We start from the raw sequence: 19786 nt of genomic DNA, 5'->3' as shown, positions 1-19786 counted from the left end.
TTGCTTATTTTGTATTTATTTTATTTTTAAACTGAAGTCTTCCTCTCCCTCCTCTCTCCATTTCTTGGCTGATTGCTGTTTCCACCATTGACAGCCTCTGGATAACGTTCTTTTCTCCTTCTCCGAGGGTAGTGATAGAGCGGTGTCCTTGATAAAAGACTGAACCCTTTGCTCTAAATGCCCCAGAGTCCGGTTTCTCCTTACGGGGACGCTGTTTAGCATTGGCGATGCCGGGAAAGTGGAGAGGAGACCCTCAAGTCCCCCCATCCACGTAGAAGGGCCCCCTTGACCCCTCCTCTGCGCCGACCTGGGCTTGCAGGGTGGTGGGGTGGGGGGTGGGGGCCGTGTCTGAGATGGCCAGGAGGAATTGGTTAGTGTACTTCATTCCACCTGAGTCCTCAGGACCTTCCCCTCATCTGCTTAACTCAAATCCCTCCTGACCCTTGTACATCCTTCCCAGCACCTGTGTGACAAGTTTGTTTTTTCATGTTTTTGGAGTCATCTGCCTCCGCCCCAGAATGAAAGCACTGAGGAGGCTGCGACGGTGTCAACTGACAGTTGCTGAGCCCGTGGAGTGGTACCTGCCTCCTAGCAGGTACTCACACATGACTTCGCTGGGTGCCTGTGGTTTCTCCAGGCTAACTTTGCCCCCCCCCCACCTTCCCCACACCCCCACCCCCGCTCAAAGGTGAGAAGCCTGTCTTTCCCCAAGGGGGTTCGGTTCACTGTTTCTTGGGGAATTTAAGTTTTTTTCTGGCCGTTTTGGGTGGAAGTACAGATGGAAAGGATTCCATCCTAAGCTGAATGATAATAAGGCTGTGGCCCTCACCCCCTGTTCGAAAGCACCTGCTCTGTGATTTGAGCTGTGCTGGACATTAAGTGTGGTGTTGTGATAGGGTAGCTCCATGGTTTGGAGTCAAGACCCCTTAAGACCTTAAAAATTATGAAGGGCCCCCTAGTATTTAGTTTGTGTGTTATGTCTTTTAATATTCATTGTATGAGAACTAAAATAGAATGTTTCATCAAAAGAACATACAAGCACACACATTCCAGGAGTCATCAGGGTGACATCATCGCACGTCATGTCCCTTCTGGAAAACACCACTGGATACCTGTGAGACAATGACGGTGAGAAGAACAAGTGACAGGTCAGTAATGTGAAAATAGTTTTAGCTTTGAGAATCCCCTGAAAAGGTCCCAGGGACACCCAGGGCGCACCCCCCCCCCAGCCCCCCGGGTTTACGAACCGTTGAGTAGAAAACACGTCACAGCCTTTAGGAATCTTTATTCTCAGCTGTCACCCTGTACTCCCCAACTGTCAGGGCCATGCCCTGGAAGCCAGGCCCCACTTCAACGCAAGCGAGTGTGGGGTGGCTGAGCTTTATTACTATTATCCATACTGATTTATCAGGCCCTTTTCAAAAGGAAGTTCACAGATGCCAGCACACCTGCGTGGGCCCTGCATTCCTAGAGGTATTGTCATGTCCTCTCTCCCCTCCTCCGGGTGTGGTATCCCTCTTGGACTTTCCTTTCTACCGGGGAGGGCCGGGCCAGAGCTTCCTGGATCTCCTGAGTGGAATTTGCTCTGAGGCCTGCGTCACAGGTACGCCTGAGCGGTGTAAGGAAGGAATGTGGAAAATAGTTTGAATTTGATAAAGGTATCGTGGAGGAGGGGAACCTTTTCATTCCATGAGCTATTGTGACTGCGAGTTTGTTGGCAGGGCCTGAAATTCAGCCTTACTTGAGAAGCGTGAAGCCCAGAGCAACAGCACAGAGGAGGGTTTATATTTCTGTTTTCTTTAGTTCCCAGACTGAACCCTAATCTCATTTCTCTCCGTCATCCCTCCCCACCCCCAAATCCTCAAGCCAAAGCTGATCATGGAATGAAAAGCTAGTCCCATGCCTGGGAGAATTAGTACCCAGTGAGTTAGTGAGATAAGTAAGGTGAGTATGACACGGACTCGATAAATTATAGGGTCTCAAAATCGTTAGTTGGGAATGGGCTACCCTTGATTATCACACCCACACACTGGCAGGTCCGTCCAGCCTGACTCCACCCTGGGAAGAAGCCAGTAGGGGTTATGCTGGTGCCACATCGCCCTTTTCAATACTTCTGTCTTTAAGAAAGGGAGAAAGAGGGGCGCCTGGGTGGCTCAGTGGGTTAAAGCCTCTGCCTTTGCTCAGGTCATGGTCTCAGGGTCCTGGGACTGAGCCCCGCATCGGGCTCTCTGCTCAGCAGGGAGTCTGCTTCCCTCTCTCTCTCTGCCTGCCTCTCTGCCTACTTGTGATCTCTGTCTGTCAAATAAATAAATAAAATCTTAAAAAAAAAAAAAAAGGGAGAAAGGTGCCAAGGAGTCCTATATACTAGTGACAAGATGTTATTCAAGACATTTCTCTTGCCAGCTCTTTTTCTCCTTGATTACCCAAGTTCCAGTTCTGATGGATCTGGTTAATAATTCTTTAGGAGTTGAAGTGTATATTTATGAATCTCAGACTACTCACCAAAGCATTTTAAGCCCTTTAGCAGAGGTGGAATTAAGTCACATGACCGGTTTTCTGGTTAATAGCTTATAACACTTTGGTACTTTGTGTGGGGGTGGGGTGGGAGCGCTCCAAGCTCAGGAAACCAATGAATTATCTCCTGTAGCCTTTACAAAGCTAGATGCCCTTTCAGGTAAAAGCCCCGTCTTCATGGGAGGCGGTATGTGCCAGGCACAGTGCCGGAGCCCTACCCTAGAGAAGTTTGCCCTCTGACCTCTTCCCTCTCTAGGACTTAATTTCTCTGTCTGTGAATGCAGGCGCTGGATGAGCTCATCTCCGCAACTCCTTCCAGCTCTTAACATTCTATGGTTCCCCAGGGATAATGGAGATTGATCATTATTTCAACATTACCAGGGATGAACTAGAATGAAATGGGTAATCTTTCCATCAGGCTTCACAGACGGTCTACCGTCATCAGCTAAAATATTCCAGTTCCTAGGAGGTGTTGATGAAGATGATGATAATTCCCATTTATCCCAGGGTCCTACCTGGTTCCATGCGCCGTGCCGAATGCTCTCCTGTGGATTATCTTATTTACTTGTAAGTGACATGGAAGAACCTTACGGTTGAAAACACTCAGATTGGGATACCTGGGTGGCTCAGTGGGTTAAAGCCTCTGCCTTCGGCTCAGGTCATGATCGCAGGGTCCTGGGATCGCAGGGTCCTGGGATCGAGTCCCGCATCGGGCTCCCTGCTCAGCGGGGAGCCTGCTTCCTCCTCTCTCTCTCTCTGCCTCTCTGCCTGCTTGTGATCTCTGTCAAATAAATACATAAAAAATCATTAAAAAAAAGAAAACACTCAGATCTTAATATTTTTCTGATGGACGTTACCTTGAGCCCTTGCTCTGCTCCGCATTGGTTGGGTGACCTTGAGCTTGTTCGTTTAACCGCTCAGAGCATCAGATTCCTCTTCTAGGAGACGAGACAGAAGCGGCCACCTCATAACATTGTTGCAGGGGTCAGCTGAAAAGCAGTGCATGAAGCCGCCCTGCCAACCATCAAGTGTAATGCGCATGCTAGTGGTTATTATTTAGCAAGTAGTACTGCCTACCAAAGCCTTTGGCGGAATTTCAAGAAATCCCTTGAAATAAAACAGAAATGTATAATAAATCATTCTTCTTGTCTTCACACGGGGTGGCCTTGTAATGGACATCTCTTAGCTGCGATGCAGCCCAGAGTAGTTAAGAATGTGACTCTCAGGTGCCTACATTCAAATCCTGCCTCTGCTATTTCCTAGCTGTGTGACCTCGGGCAAGCTCTTAACCTCTCTGAGCTTCCATTTCGTCATCTATAAAATGAGGATAGGAAGAGAGTTGATCATCTTCATTTGTGTGCAAAGCCTTCAGGAAAGGGCCCAGCACAGAGTGAGGACTTTGTAAAGGTTACCCATTATTATCATGATTGCTAATTATTTTTATGACCTAATGCCATAACAGAATTCGTTAATGTAGTAAGTATTTAAAGCCTCAGCTATGTCTACAGCACTGCTTTCAGCATGGAGATAAAGGATAAAAAGTGAGGATAGGATTTCTACCATCTAGCATTTCACAGTTCACATATAGATTGGTTCCGCAAATATTCTTAAGCTTCTACCACGGATCATGCAAGGAAACAAAAATATGAATACAATAGAATTCTTGCTTCCAAGGAACCCACGTCCAGCTGAGAAGTCAGAGCCAGGGAGAGAGGTCTTTAGGAAGTGGTGGCCGCTGTAGTTAAGGGTGGTGGGGGGTTGTTGGGAGTTGACATTCCAGAGATCACATTTGACTCTACCACCTGTGGAACCCATCTCACTCTCTCTCTCTAGACCATTTACCTTGGGAATCAACCCAAGATAGTGATAACATATATCCTCCTTGAATTAATAAGTATTTATGGTCTATTATGTGCCAGGTGCTATTCTAGAAGGTAAGCTTACAGTAGTCAACAAGACGTGACAACATCCCTGCCCTCCCAGAGCAGAGTACAGGGTAGAGACTACAGGGTAGAGACTGAACACACAGATTAATCAAAATGTGTAGTGTGTTAGTGATACGAGTCGTGGAGAAAAAGCAGGGAGGGAAGATGGGGAGGCCAGGGGGGTAGAGCAACAGGAGGTGGCAGGGGTGACCTCTCAGGGAAGCTGGGGTGAGAAAGTGATCCTCCTGCATCTCTGTGTGTTGGGGGGGGGCGGAGCGGGGAAGGCTTCTTTGCAGGCAGGGGCTCAGCACGAGTGCAAGGATTAAAGGCGATAAAGCTCACTCTGTCCTGGCACACGGCAAGCACTCAGAAGACACCAGCTGCTATTTTGAGCCATTACTCAGGGCTGAGGCCAGGGTATGAAAGGAGGAGGGTGGGAGCAGAAAAGAGAGATGACTAAGTCAGCCTGGGGGTGGGGGGCGGTCTGGAGTGTTTCACAGAGAAGTGACTCTGGTTAGCGATCGGGCAGAAGAATGAGTAGGAGTTTGCTAGAGGCATGGCGGGCTGTGGGACGGGGGAGGAGGCATTCCAGGGAAAGGGAGCTTTGCAGCAGAGGTGTGGGGGTGGGGAAGAACATGGTGTGTTCCCTAAGCCATTGTGTGGGGTGTGGGTGTGCCCGGTGGGGGGGCCCTCTCCTCTCTGGAGGTGGGAGCTGGAGAAGTCGGTGGGAAGGGATGATGAGATGGGCCTCACATGCCCTCCTGACCAGTTGGTGCTTTCCCCAGTCGGTGCTGGGAGACTCCTCGAATGTTTAGAACTGGGCGATGAAAGGATCAGATTTGTATTTTCATAAGCTCTACAGAGGAGGGAGGCACCGGGGGCAGCAAATTAATGAGTACTGTGGGGAAGGGTGTAATTAAAAGGCGAAATGAATGGTGTGGCTTATGGGACACAGGGGGAGGCAGGACATCCAACCATCCATCCTTCACTCATTCAGTTCTTGTTCAGTGAGGTCCAGCCCTGTGCCTGGCACAGGCGAGACGCTGGGGCTGCTTTGGGGACCAAGACCATCTGTTTCCACGAGGCAGACACATGATAAGTGAATTCATTTTGGGAGGGGGTCAAGAAAGTGTCACAAACACGGTTGTTTGGGCCCAGGGAGGTAACTGAAGGGAGTGGAGAGGCTGGGGGATGGCCAGGCCAGGGCTCACCTCCTACTTGTGTGGCTGAGAACATGAGAACATGGGTTTGTCATGGCAGGTCTTCTGATTCCTTATGAGGCTGGACATTTTTATGTGACACTTCCTGATTTTTAAATGTCGGCAATTGGTCAAACAGTGTGGTGGTTGAGTATAAGTGGAGAGAGAGAGAGAGTGTGTGTGTGTGTGTGCGCGCGCGCGTCCTAATTAGGATGGGTTGTAGGAAAAGCTCTGAGGACATGATATTGAAATATTATAAGGTGTTGGGGGTGGGGAGAGAGAAGAGCATGTGGCAAGGATCCAGGCGGGAGAAACGCGGTGTGTTTGAGGAATTACAGGAAAGCCCGTGCCTGGAACTTGGAGACTGAAGGAGAATGGTTCCAGAAGAGGCTGCATGTGAGAGGTGGGCAGGGCCCGGTCATGCTGGGTCTTTGCAGGCGGGGGTGTGGGGTTTGGTTTTTATTCTGAGTTCACCGAAAGGCTGTCTCTGAGTAATCAGAGATAACTTTAAGCTCTGTGGCATCATTCAGATTCTAGATTCTAGATTTAGAAGAGGGAGGAAAGGAAGAGCAGTTCTGGGGGGGGGGGAGGTGGCGAGGCCAGAGTGGTTCTCAAAGTACGCAAGCATCCTTGGGTAGAGGATGAGCAAGCTGATGAACTGTGAGGCAGGCAGCACAGCCGGATGGATTCTGAGGCCCTGGAAACCTCGGGAAGTGACATTCGAATAGGAGGTTGGTGTCATGGTTTGGAAGTCACAGAACCAAGATTCTCGGTCTCTTCTGGATTTCATCTCGTGGGCCAGAGTGCCCCAAATGTGCCTGAGGTTAGCAGTCATTCTGGATGCTCATAAAAAATGCAGATTCCAAGGCTCCCCTTCCACAAGCCCATTTCCGGAGGTCTGGAATGGGGCTGGGGAACCTGTAATTTGAAGTATCATCTGTGGGATTCTCACCCTCTGGTAAATTTGGGAAGTGCTGATGGAGGCGCTGGGCATCATGGGGTGTCTCTGACCTGGGAGCCAGAAGCTGGTGTTTTCAGACAGACATGAGGAGAGACAGATAACAGGCAGGGAGACCAGTGAAGAGGCCCTTGGATTTGTCAGGACACAAGACTGGGAAGGTCTAGACTCGGGTCATAAGCAGGCTGTCCTTGATTCTTCGGGCTGCTGTAACAAAGTGCCACCAACCAGAGGGCTTAAACCGACAGAAATCTGTCCTCTTACGGTTCTGGAGGCCAGAAGTCCAAAATCAAGGTGTTGCCAGGGTTGGTTCCTTCTGGAGGTTGTGAGGGAGAAGGTTCTAGGCCTTTCTCCTTAGCTTCTTGGGGTTGCCGGCCATCATGGCTATTCCTTGGATGTGAATACATCAGTCTGTCATCACATGGCATTCTCTCTATTTTAACCTTCAAGTTAGATGCTGCCTGAGGGTTAAGGGAGATGAAGAGTGGAAAGACTATAAGATTTGTTGGGAAGCTGTTTGCCTGGCATATAGTTGATTCTCTGGAAGCTTGTTCTATAAACAGCAAGAAACATTTCCTGGGACTTTGGCAGTGTCAGATCAATGGCGTTGTGGGTTAAAAGACACACGGAAGGTCCCTGTAGAGTGGATGATAAGTAAACGAGGACCATGGCAACCAATGGCAAGGAAGATGGCTGCCGGAGGTAGCCGTGAATAATGGCCGCTAAGACTGCGTCAGGAGTAGTGAAATGTGCCTGAAGCACTACAGTGTACTCCCCTTTCATCTTAGGGTGGGTTTGCCTGGGACTTTCTCAGTTGTATCTCTGAGTGTTCTGGGACAATCCTTCAGTCTGACAAACCCAATTTTATCTTCACAAAAATAAATGGATTCACGTACTATTATCACCCCGCATTTTACCGGAGGAAACTGGAGCACAGACACGTTAAGCAACTTGCCCGGGGCCCCACAGATAAAGGGTAGAGCTGGTGCCCAAACCCAGGCAGCTGGGTTCCAGGTCTCTTGCCCTCTGTTGCCTTTGACAGGGTCCCGTGAATTTCAATTGTCGGTATGAAAAGATTTCTTCCATTATGAAATATATAATTTTGTTTGGAAGCAGAAAGCATGCCTGTGTCCTTTTCCCCTTGCCCTGAGACAATCCAATAGGTAAGAAGTCAGTTAAGAGTCAGGTTGCAAGACTTGTTGCCTTCTAGGAGCCTTCTAGAAACACGATAGCCTCCAGGGGATCTGCTGCACAGCTCCGGCATCTGATCAGAATTCCTCATGGGATTTTTTTTCAGCAGAGGGAGAGTGGTTCACTATGGAGAGGAGTTTCCAAAATGAAAATAAAGCAACAAACAACCCAACTTGTTAGCAAAGATCCAGTGACTTAGCCTTATTACATTCAGCATTAAGGGGAAGAGAACGAAATCCTTTATAGAAACCTTCCCCACCCCCAGGGGACATTAAGAACCAAACATATATATATATATATTTTTTTAATTTAAGGGAATGCCAAATTTTTGTAAAATCAAGCCAATGAAGAAAGCTCGAGAACCACAAAGCCAGTCAAAGCCAATGCCCAGATGCCTGCGATCTTGTGCTTTCTCTTGGGAAACACAGAAGACAGCAACACCCAGGAAACCAGGAGGGCGAGAGGTGGGTGATGATGGGGAGCGCGGCAGGGGAGCCTGGCTCAGTTCCCAGGCCCCAGTGCCTCTGAGCTGGCCCAGCTGGGACAGGGGACCTCACCTCTCCGAGTCCTGTCCCTAAAAGGCGCTACTGAGGAGCTACTCAGAGGTTGTACCGAGAATCCCACCAGATGATAAATGTGTCACCTGACGCCGTCTCTGGCACATGCCCTGTGTTGAATTAATGGTACCTGTCACTGCTCACAACTCCTTTGGGCTTGCGCTTTGGTCTGTGATTAGGAAGAGCCCTGAGCTAGCGTGTGTGGAAGGCTCACGCGGCGTCAGGCCTGAGCTAAGTGAGCTACACACATTCTCCTATTTCGTCCTCACATGAACGCGGGTCCTGCTATTATCACATTTGCAGACGTGGGGACGGAGGATAAATGGCCTGTTTAATGATTCACACACAGGGGAAGCGCTTAGGACTCAGGTCCATTCTGACCCCGCTTTCTCTGGCATGACCTTACAGGAGAGCTTGAAAGCGGAAAGAGCAGTCATCTTCCTCCTTCCGGGTCTCTCTAAGTATAAGGAAGACCCCTTTGTCTCTGGAAAGTGCCTGTGGAAAATCTGAAAACAGAGCAAGGTAGGCCCAGCCACATTCAGGGCTGGGGAGTTTCTGCCCGTGTACTGAGGCAAAAACTTTTTAGGCTGAAGTTGTTTCCCTCACGGTTGAACCTGTGACCCAGGGTGGGACCCTGTCCACTCCTCGTTTTCTTCACCCTGAAGTCAATGGTCCGAAAGCTTCCTCTTAAACAGCAGCTCTTCAAATGAAGAGCTTTGCGCATGGGGCCTGTGTTTCCTGTTCCTTGGTCGGGCTGGTAAGAATGTTTATCTGAGTCTGCTAACGTCGTCTGACTTTGTAACCGTAAGCTGCGTTTTGTGTGTGGCCCTTGCCTCACTTTTCTTATATATATATTTTAAAGATTTTATTTATTTATTTAACAGACAGAGAGTGTGAGAGAGGGAACGCAAGCAGGGGGAGTGGGAGAGGGAGAAGCAGGCTTCCCGCCCAGCAGGGAGCCCGACGCGAGGCCCTATCCCAGGACCCTGAGATCACAACCTGAGCCGAAGGCAGATGCTTAACAACTGAGCCACGCAGGCACCCCTGAACGGCCAGTTTTTAAAGAATTTTCCACTCATTGCTGATGCATACTTTTGTAAAATATAATAAAAAATGAATTGCCAGAGAAGAAGGAAATTAAAAAATCCCAAAGACCTATCAAATGCAAGCCCTGATTCTGTAGTTAGGGTTCGGCAGGCTCCATTTTGAACAGCACTGTGCTGGAGCCCACGATGACGGTACAGTGCACTAAGTGTCCCCACAGGGATGAGATCCCAAAGGATAGGAACAGAGAGGAGGCAATCCTGTGTATGGTAGAAATAGCCTTGAGAAACCAGTCTGGGGCCTCCATTTCCCACTTGCCAAAGAGTCCGCCCCATGGGCTAGTGTGTGTAGCTGGTGCGGAAAGCACTAGACACATGGAATCCGAGGAACACTGCGAATCTCAAATCATCGGGTTCTTCTGGAAGTTCAAGAACTCAAAACTGCTTAGGTGAGATGCATATAGACTTACCTCATAGTATTCTACACATTAAAATATTTTAAAGTAATTTTTATTATAAAGGTAAAGCATTCTGTAGGGGAAAAGTTTCCCCCTCACTCTTCCTTCTAGATCTTTCGTTATAAATACAGCAATGTGCGCATACCATACAGATTTTTTTTATTTTATTTTTTTAAAGATTTTATTTATTTATTTGACAGAGAGAAATCACAAGTAAGCAGAGAGGCAGGCAGAGAGAGAGGAGGAAGCAGGCTCCCTGCTGAGCAGAAAGCCCAATGTGGGGCTCGAACCCAGGACCTGGGATCATGACCCGAGCCGAAGGCAGCGGCTTAACCCACTGAGCCACCCAGGCGCCCCACCATACAGATTTTTTTATTGGGCAAATCTTGCTTGTTTCATTCAAGAATATATCATGATGGGAGCGCATGGATGGCTCAGTGGGTTGAGCATCTGACTCTTGGTTTTGGCTCAGGTCATGATCTCAGGGTCATAAGATCCAAGCCCTGCCTCAGGCTCTGTGCTGAGCACAGAGCCTGCTTAAGGTTTTCTCTCTCCCTCTCCTTCTGCCCACTCCCTCCACCACGTGTGCACTCTCTAAGAAAAAAAAAAATATCATGGTGATACTTCCACTTTACTACTTACATTCCTTCTTCATTCTTTTCTCCAGGCTACGTTGCTTTCCAAGGGATAGGTATGCCGTAACTTATCTAGACAGTCTTATGATGGTGGACATTCAAGTCATCATCACTCAGTGTTTCAGTGAACATCCTGGGCATCTGTCTTGGGCACTTCTGTGTGTATTCTCTAGTCATAATCCAAGAAATTAACGGGTGTGCACATTTAAATGTGTAGGGACGGCCAAAGCTGTCTTCTTGAGGGACAGTGCCAGTCATCAGCAGAGTCGGAAGTTGGAAAATGTGCTGTTTGAACTGAACACCTCCTTTTGCTGATCATCAGATGGGATGGGGGAAGAACCTGATGGAAGTCACATGTGAGTTCCAAACACAACCAAGAACACGGCCTCCTGATTCTCTGCCCAGGGAGTTCCTTGTGTTTTTATCAACCTCTAATAGCCCTGTGGTCCTTTACCTTGGCTGGTCTGGTGCCCTGCCCAGACCCAGGAGCAAAGGCTTTGAATAAGCATATTCTGGTCACATTTCAACCTCAGCCCTTAAGATCATGTCTTAAGTTACCTAAGAAAGGGACTCTGACTTGGGTGCCTTGGCAATCCTTTTGAGGGGGAACATCTGGTCCCTTTGGACCAAATCGTTCTTGCCACGTCCAGGGACAGCTGAGTCTACTGAGTGAAGCATGGACCTCGGCCTCCAAGCTTAGCTTCGCCCCGCCTGGGATTTGGGGCATGGTGCTCAGCCTCTCTGTGCCTCAGTGTCCCCACCTTGGAAACAGGAGCCCTTCACAGAGCTATCCTGAAAGTAAAACAGTAATTGTATGGGAAGGGTTGGGAGGCTCTCAGGATGTTTGTTTTCCTTCTGGGATGTGGGGCTGAGGCGTCCAACAGAGGGCAGTCTGAGCTGGAAGCCCGGTTCTCCACACTGAGGAGCATCTGCAAGGCGTTCCCCGGTGCTAATTTGTTCCCAGAGTTGAGATTTAATTGAGGTCAGAGTCATTTGCACTTATAACGCTGGTGAGCTGCTCTGAAGAGGTGATTTGAGGACATGAAATGGCCACATCCCAAAATTCCTCAGACACTCCCTTTGCTCTCATTTCTCTCTGAATTCTTCATCTTCTAAATATCATCATCTGTCTTCACTTCTCTATCGTCAGCACACTCCATTTCCGTCCACGGCATCACCGCCTCTCTGGCCATCCAGGACTGTAACTCTACTGTGAACCCTGGACCCCCTCACTCCCCATGTCCACGCAGCTGCCTCATCCCGGACGAGTGCCCTGATCCTTCCCTGTGCCCAGGCAGCAGCACCCCCAGGGCAGACCTCCCTGCCAGCCAGCCAGCACAAAGTACCACGTCCGGACAGGTCTGGGGAGGTCCAGTCTGAGCACTGGGGCTGGGTGACCTGATCTGCTGCTCTGGCTGCCTGGGTGGCACCCCTCCCCTTCCTTCACAGGACACCAGGGCTCGCCAGCACCTGGTCCAACCCTCTGCCTCCCCTTCCCACTGTAATGGCAGCCCTTTAGGGAGAGGGGACTGTGGAAAGCCGAGGCCTTCACAGGTCTGATGGCATATACTTCTCAGGGGATGACTGACAGGAACCGTTAGTGTTCCTGTTGATGGATGGAGAAACTGAGAGCCTGCGGAGTGCAGTGACTTGCTTCTAGTCATGCAGCTGGGAGCGGGAACACTGAGATCTGATGCCTGATGTGTCTTAACTGTTTCCCAAACAGTGGCCCTCAACCCAGCTAGCGGTGTGTTAACAGTGTCCCATGAAATGTCTAAAATGCCAATGGCTTCTGTCTCAATTTCTATTTTAAAAAGATGAGTAACTGTGTTTGAGTTTCCCTTAAAAAACCAGTCGGCGTGGGAGCCTCCGCTTGCCCAGTGAGCACAGAAGCGACAAGTGTGCCCGTGGCCCACCTTCCCACTGGGTCTTGGTGACGCTGGCGCACCAGCACGGTGAGGCTCTACAATATTAACCAGTCTTCACTCTCACACTATCTTGCTTTGTTTCCACCGCAGCAGGACACTGCCGTGGTCCTGTGCCCAGCTCACGAGTGTCCTATGTCACTGAAAAACCAACGTCACACAGGAAGACACAGCAACAATCCTCTACATGCCTGCGCTCCGTCCGTGGAGCAGTGCCTACAAATAGAGATCTGGAGTGATCTCTGCTCACCTCTTAGGAACAGACACAAAAATGGAGAAAATACACTTTTAGAAGCACCAAATGTTAGAAATCCAAGAGAAGTAAGACTATAAAAGGTTGCAGTTAGGACGGTGGCCCCTTTGCTAAGAAAGAGGCTCCCTGGGGCGCCTGGGTGGCTCAGTGGGTTAAAGCCTCTGCCTTCGGCTCAGGTCATGATCCCAGGGTCCTGGGATCGAGTCCCACATCGGGCTCTCTGCTCAGCAGGGAGCCTGCTTCCCTTTCTCTCTCTCTCTGCCTGCCTCTCTGCCTACTTGTGATCTCTGTCTGTCAAATAAATAAATAAAATCTTTAAAAAAAAAAAAGAAAGAAAGAAAAGAAAAGAAAGAGGCTCCCTGATGCCAGAGACCGTGTCTACTTTCCTGGTCAGTTACCAGTGCCTGGCACGTAGGAGACGCTCAGGAGATGTTTGTTGAATGAATGAGCGTCCGTGATACGGTCCGACCCAGGATGAACCTGGATTTCAGCACTTGGCTCCCTAAGAAGAACTAAATGATGACTAAGGTTTTCTGCCCTTTGTGGTTTGCAGCCCTCTCCCATCCTCTTCTCCCTGGATCCTTCCTCCCCTTGCGCCATGGCTGGGGAAGGAGGTCGGCAGAGGTGAAGTGTGGCGCTTGGGGCCCCACGGTAGAAGGTTCTGATTCCACATCTGCTGAGGGAGGCTGTGACTGGCCCCCATTTCTGTGACTGGACCCCGGGCCTGGGTCCCGGACATCTTCTACGACTCCTTCTGCAGGTTACAGTCTTCAGTGTCATGGCTTCAAACACCACCTGCGCTGGTGGCCTTCCCTGCTATCTCCCGCCCCGATCTCTCCTCTGAACCCAGACGCACATTAACTTGCCTGCTCGGCCCCTTCATTATTCCTATCTACTAGACATCTCAAACTGAACGCAGTCCAGACTGAACCCCTGATCTCTCCACCCATCGCCTCCTCGAGCTTTTTCCATCCATGCGGTGGTCGCTTCTGGGTGACTGCTGCTGGACTCATCCTAGACTCTTCTGCTTCTCTCACACCCACATCCAACCCTCTTGGCTTGACCTCCCCAATAGCTCCAGAATCCAACTCCTTCTCACCACTTCCACGTCTTCTACCCCGGACCAAGTTGCCGCCATCTTTTGCGCGGCCTTTTGCAGCGGCCTCCTCCCTGGCTTCTTGCCTGCTCCTGCCCCTCTCCAGTCCAGCCCTGACTCCAAGCCAGAAGGGTCCCAGTGAAACCTGAGTGAGCCTTCAGGTCCCTCCTCTGGTTGAAGCCCTCTGAAAAAATTCTTATCTCGCCTGGAGTCAAAGCAAACTCCTCAATAGCCTCGGATAGTCTCTATCTTGCCTGCTTTCCCTAACCTTATCTCCCACTGCCCTTCCCTGCACTCGTGGCCTCTGCGGTTCCCTCTGGCACTCCCACATGGCTCCAGCTCCACTTCTAGTAAGAAAGGATGACGTTCTGGACAGACGTACTTGCTTTCTTTATTATTTGCATCCCCCGTGACACCATGAGCTCCACGTAGGCATGGACCTTGTTTTTCCCACTTGATTTCTGGAAACTAGAACAGTTCTGGCCCGGAGCAGTGCCCATGAGTAAATGAGGGTGATCACGGACGGTTGACCCCTGAACAACGTGTGGGATGGGAGCATCGGCCCCGCCCAGTCAAAAATCCACGATAGCTTTGACTTTCAAAAACTGAGCTAGTAATAACCTCCCGTTGACCGGAAGCTCTGCCGGTAATATAAACAGCAGATTAAAACGATACCAGCCGTAGATATTTGCACATTATATGTACTGAGTGTTGTATTCTTACAGTGAAGTAGGCTACAGAAAAGAAACTGTATTAAGAAAATCATAAAGAAGAGAAATATATTTGTAGTACTGTGCTGCACTTATTGAAAAAAAATCCACGTATAAGCAGACCCACGCATGTTGGACCCCCATGTTGCTGAAGGGCCGGCTCCAGTTCTAAGAGGCAGTGACCATCTTAGACTGAACCCAAGGCGAGTCCACCTCTGCTCACTCTGGTGAAGGGTGAGCCGCCATGCGAGCACAGGCCAGGGCCCCCAAACACGACACATGCGGTGAATTACTTAAGGTTGGACCAAGATGCAGGTGGGCTCTGCAGAGATTCTGACCAGTGGCCACCTCGAGACAGAGGTTAGACAAGGCGATTTGGGAGCTTTGTGACTTACCTGGAACAGGAAACAGGAGGTACGCAGGTAAGGGCTATCGAGCGTGAGTCTGGTGCCGGCCCACTGCTGAAGTCCTCACCCGAGCGCCCTGATTAAATCCTCAAGCAAGGCCGCGGCTGGCCGCTCTTCCTAGCACTGTTGCACGATGAAAAAAGGGAGGCCTGTGGGAGTTAAGCTACTTGACCATGATCGCTCAATTAACTCTCTCTCCTTGACATTCTGTTTCACTGGGTTTGGGGTGAGGTCCTTAAACCTGCCTTTTTAATGATTTTATTATTTATTTTAATTTTTACAAAAGATTTTATTGATTTGAGAGAAAGACAGAGAGAGAGAGACAGAGAGAGCGAGTGAGCGCTTGAGCAGGGGGAAGGGCAGAGGGAGAGGGAGAAGACACTCCCTGCTGAGCAAGGACCCTGAGACCAGGACCTGAGCCTAAGGCAGACGCTTTAACCGACTGAGCCACCCAGGCTGCTCCTAAAGACCGTTTTTCAGTAAATCTCTACACCCAATGTGGGGCTCCAACTCACAACCCTTCGATCAAGGATTGCATGCTCTGCTGCCTGAGCCACCCAGGCACCTCAAACCTGCCTTTCTAGAAAGCACCAGTGGTTGTTTTTGTCCTGAGGCAACTGGGGAAACACTGAACTTTCTGGAAACATGTAGACCAACTCTGGAAGTCAATTTTGCTGTCTTTAGGGCTGCCGCCCCCTTGTCCACTGCTGTGCCCAGAAGTCCTAGGGTCACTCCTGCCCTACAGACAGGCTCCCTCTGGGTGTCCCAGACTTCATAAACGCCAGATGGAAAGAAAGCTGGTGGCATGTGCTTGGCGTTTTTCCCAGTTCACTTTCCTCCCCTTCAGAAGTCTCATTTGCCTTCAACTTGGTTGGTTTGCACTGGCTCTTAGGTTTGATGACTGTATCTTTTATCTCTGTCACCTCCCTCCTGCCCCACCTTTTTCCCTTTGAAAATATTTCAAGACTTTTTCCATGGCTGTTAAACCATAAGGTAAAGATTCAAGTACCTTTTAAAAAAATGCGTGATACGCAAGAAACGATTAGGTCTCAACAATGGGAATCCAAATGGAATGAAACGAAACTTCAACAAATATGTATTTGTTTTTGGCATTTACTGCTGAGAGCAAAGCCAGGGAGTTTAAGTGGCAGAAAGAATACACGTCTCCTATTTACTCCTGGGCGGCTATCCTCGGCCGCGAGGGAGTGCTCCTGGGGTGTGGTTTTTCTGACACTTGAACACCCCACCTTCCTGCATCTCGGTGTCTGGGGTCCTCGAGTGTCCCCGGTGGAGCGGTGGATCACATTTTCCCAACAACGAGCACAATTTCTCCCTTAAGGGAACTTGTTATCAAGAGATTCGAGGGACTGGAATGTGTAATACAAAACAGACATGCAAAGACGACGGAGTTTTATGGTTCAAGAAGAGAAAGAATGACTTTATTGACTATAAAATAAAGTCCACATGCTATAAGTTGGCCTGAACCCACCTTGGGCAACTTCTTTTCCCCCCCAAATAGATCTGAGATGAAAAATCTGCCAGCCGCTTTGTAGCGCGGTGGGACCAGAGGGATAAAGTGCTGTTTGAACCACAGTCTCCTGTGGTTCAGTCTCCCCGGGGAGTTGGGAGGATGTGGGGGGACACACTCTGCTGGTCAGTATTCCTGCGCTTTCGGTCATGCCCTGGATGGTGGTACCATGTTCAGCAGAATTAGGACTTAAGTCATTGTCTCCATTGGGAAATCAAGCTCCGTTTAAGGAGATGCATGTCGCCATCAGGCTGACACGGAGCAGACTCGTGATAACAGATTTCTGTGTCGGCCTGGCGGGATAAGGGATGCCCAGAGAGCTGGTAAAACCTTACTTCTGAGTGTGTCTGTGAGGATGTTTCTGGAAGAGATGAGCATCTGAGTCGGACCGAGGGAAGAAGGTCGCTCTCACCAGTGCAGGTGGGCACCACCGGTCTGTGGAGGGCCTGAACGGAACAGTAAAGGCAAAGTTAGGGCAGATGTGTTCTTGCTGGAGCCAGCATGTCCATTTCCCGCCGTCCTCAGACTTGGGCTGAATTATACCACCAGTTTTCCGGGTTCTCCAGCTTACAGAGGGCAGACTGTGGGACTTCTGGGTCTCCATAATCTCGTGTGTCAGTTCCCATACTAAATCTCCTCCTACATGTGTCTTTAGATCCCCTCTTGGTTCTGTCTTTCTAGACAACCCGAATACATTCCCATAATTTTTGTTTCCCTTTCTGCTTGGCCAAATGGAACCATGTAAACTTCTGTTCATTTGCTTCCTTCTTTCTAGTGTACCCTTTGACTCTCTGGATGCCCTAAACCAACCCCACAAAGTTCTGCTCAGATGGCTCCTCTTCCAGAACATCCTCCTGGAAGCCACCATCAGACGCCGTCTCTCCCAGCCGGCCTGTGCCTATGCCAGCGACTCCCACACACTGCTCTGGGTGCCACTGTCCACCACCGGCTCGCTCCAGCCCGAAGCCGGGTGCCGGCCCATATACTCGCTCGTCCTCACCCTCTGAAGTCATCCCTTGTCCCCATCTCCAGCCTGCTTGTCACGGAGATTTTTCTCACACGCAAACCTAGGCTGCCACATGCACGCCCCAAACCTTCTGCGGCTCCCCTGAGTCTGACGCTGACGATAAGACTCCTCCGCCTGGGCCACAAGCACCCTGCATGGCGTGGCCCCGTCTAGCCCTTCAGCTTTGTCTTTGTGTTTTGCCTGAAATGTAACTAAGAGGCCATAAAATTCACCCTTTGAAAGTATACAGTTTAGGGGGCATCTGGCTGGCTTAGTCGGTAGAGCATGTGACTTTTTTTTTTTTTAAGATTTTATTTACTTATTTGACAGAGATCACAGGCGGGCAGAGAGGCAGACAGAGAGAGAGGAGGAAGTAGGCTCCCTACTGAGCAGAGAGCCCGATGCAGGGCTCGATCCCAAGGCCCTGGGATCATGACCTGAGCCAAAGGCAGAGACTTTAACCCATTGAGCCACACAGGTGCCCCCCACCTTTTTTTTTTTTTTTTAAGATTTTTAAAAAAATTTATTTGGGAGAGAGAGAGAGAGCTCGAACAAGTGAGGTGAGGGGCAGTGGGAGAAGCAGACTCCCTGATGAGCAGGGAGCCCCATGCGGATTTGATTGTGGGACCCTGGGATCATGACCTGAGCTGAAGGCAGACACTTAACCGCCTGCACCCCCAGACACCCCGATGCCTGCGGCTCTAACCTGATCAGACCTAAGTCCTCTTCGTCAACCCTGAAATGAAATTCCTCAATAAGGTAACCTATGTCTACAGAATTCTCAGACTGTAAGATAAAGGCGAGTCGAAAGTAACTTACAATAAAATCATGTGGGGGGCGCCTGGGTGGCTCAGTTGTTGAGCATCTGCCTTTGACTCAGGTCATGACTCGGGGGTGCTGGGATCGAGTCCCACATTGGACTCCCTGCTCAGCAGGAAGCCTGCTTCTCCCTCTCCACTCCCCTGCTTGTGTTCCTTCTCTCACTGTGTCTCTCCCTGTCAAATAAATAAATAAAATCTTAAAAAAAGATCCTGTGTGTGTTACTGCTGGAAGTCCCAGTGCAGCCTCCAGGGTCTTGAGCTTCCAGGTGGAAACACGACGGCACAGGTGCAGGTGGGTCTAGGTGCTGGGTGCGGACCACCCACGCGCCTCAAGCATGCTGGGTCCAACCGCTGTGGGAGCTGTTCCTTTAGAATAGCAACCAATGTGAATTCCCAAAGTTCAGCCTTCTCTAGATTCGCACGGTCACAGCATTCCAGGAAAGTTCAGTATATATAAAAACCATGAGGAAAACACTCTCTGTTTGTATGTAAAACAAAGTTGGGCTCCAGGCTGACCTAACTAACCCAGCAAACCTTCCAGAACCTTCCAGACCTCCTCTCACCAGGTGAAGTCTCCTTCCGGGCACCCCGTGCTACTTCTTCACATCACTGGACACCATTTGTGGTCATATGTTCACATGTCTTCTTTTCAAAATTTTTTTTAAAGATTTATTTGAGAGAGAAAGTGCATGAACAGGGGAAGGGGCAGAGGGAGAGGATATCCAAGCAGACTCTCTGCTGAGCCTGGCCCGACGAGGGGCTCGATCTCTAGACCCATGAGATCAGGACCTGAGCCGAAACCAAGAGTGGGACGCTTAACTGTCTGAGCTATCCAGGCACCCGTCTTCCTTTTAAGTCCCTGTCCCCCACAAGACACAGATCCCATGAGGTCTGCATTTGTGAGCTTCCCATCTTTGTATTCCCAGCCTTGAACGTTGCGGGGCCTGGTACTGGACATTTCCTGAATGAATTCCTAACAGCGTTTTTGCCCACTTCCTCTCTTGTCCCGGGAGTTCTTAGAGTACTGTGCCAAATTTATCTGCGTCTCCAGTGCTGACGATGGTTCCTTTTTCATATGGAAAACAATGGTCAAATATTTAGTAGGTGAACAGAAGTGAAATCACCTTTGGGCTACCAGTGTCCTCACAGATGGGCTGAGGACACATTTTGACACATGCTTCCACAAATCCTCCAGAAACTCTTGTGCTAGAGACATGGTCATATGGGAATACTCCTTACAGTTGTGGTTTCAGCAGAGAACCTTCCTTTTCGCTGTGTGAACAATGATGATTTCCGCTCTAGCTGCTATGTAGCAAACGACCCCAAAACTTAGTATCTTAAAGCAGTGAGGGCTTGGTCATTTCTCATTCTGTGGGGTGGCAATGTGGGCAGTAGTGCTGCTGACCTTCTTGGGCTCACTCCTGGGGCTCCAGTCATCCCACAACTCGACTGGGGCTGGAGGGTCCAGGGTGGCCTCCCCCACACACCCAGCAGGGTTCTGTGGTCAGCGGAGTTGCCGTGGTTCCCTTCCACACAGACATCTGGTCTTCTAGGGGGCTA

The 19786-nt window shown here is 49.8% G+C and overlaps 1 long non-coding RNA gene across 1 annotated transcript; it reads left to right on the top strand.

Moving 5' to 3' along the window:
• Positions 1–8758: 8758 nt before the first annotated feature.
• Positions 8759–11992, top strand: LOC125109711 (uncharacterized). Its single transcript, XR_007130347.1, has 3 exons — positions 8759–8866; positions 10513–11839; positions 11930–11992. It is a non-coding gene; the product is annotated as an uncharacterized LOC125109711 (long non-coding RNA).
• Positions 11993–19786: the final 7794 nt, after the last annotated feature.

This window comes from Lutra lutra, chromosome 9 (genome assembly GCF_902655055.1).
Source record: "Lutra lutra chromosome 9, mLutLut1.2, whole genome shotgun sequence".
NCBI classification, from domain to species: Eukaryota; Metazoa; Chordata; class Mammalia; order Carnivora; family Mustelidae; genus Lutra; species Lutra lutra.
Note: the sequence above shows the minus strand (reverse complement) of the source record. Positions and strands in the feature narration are given on the sequence as shown.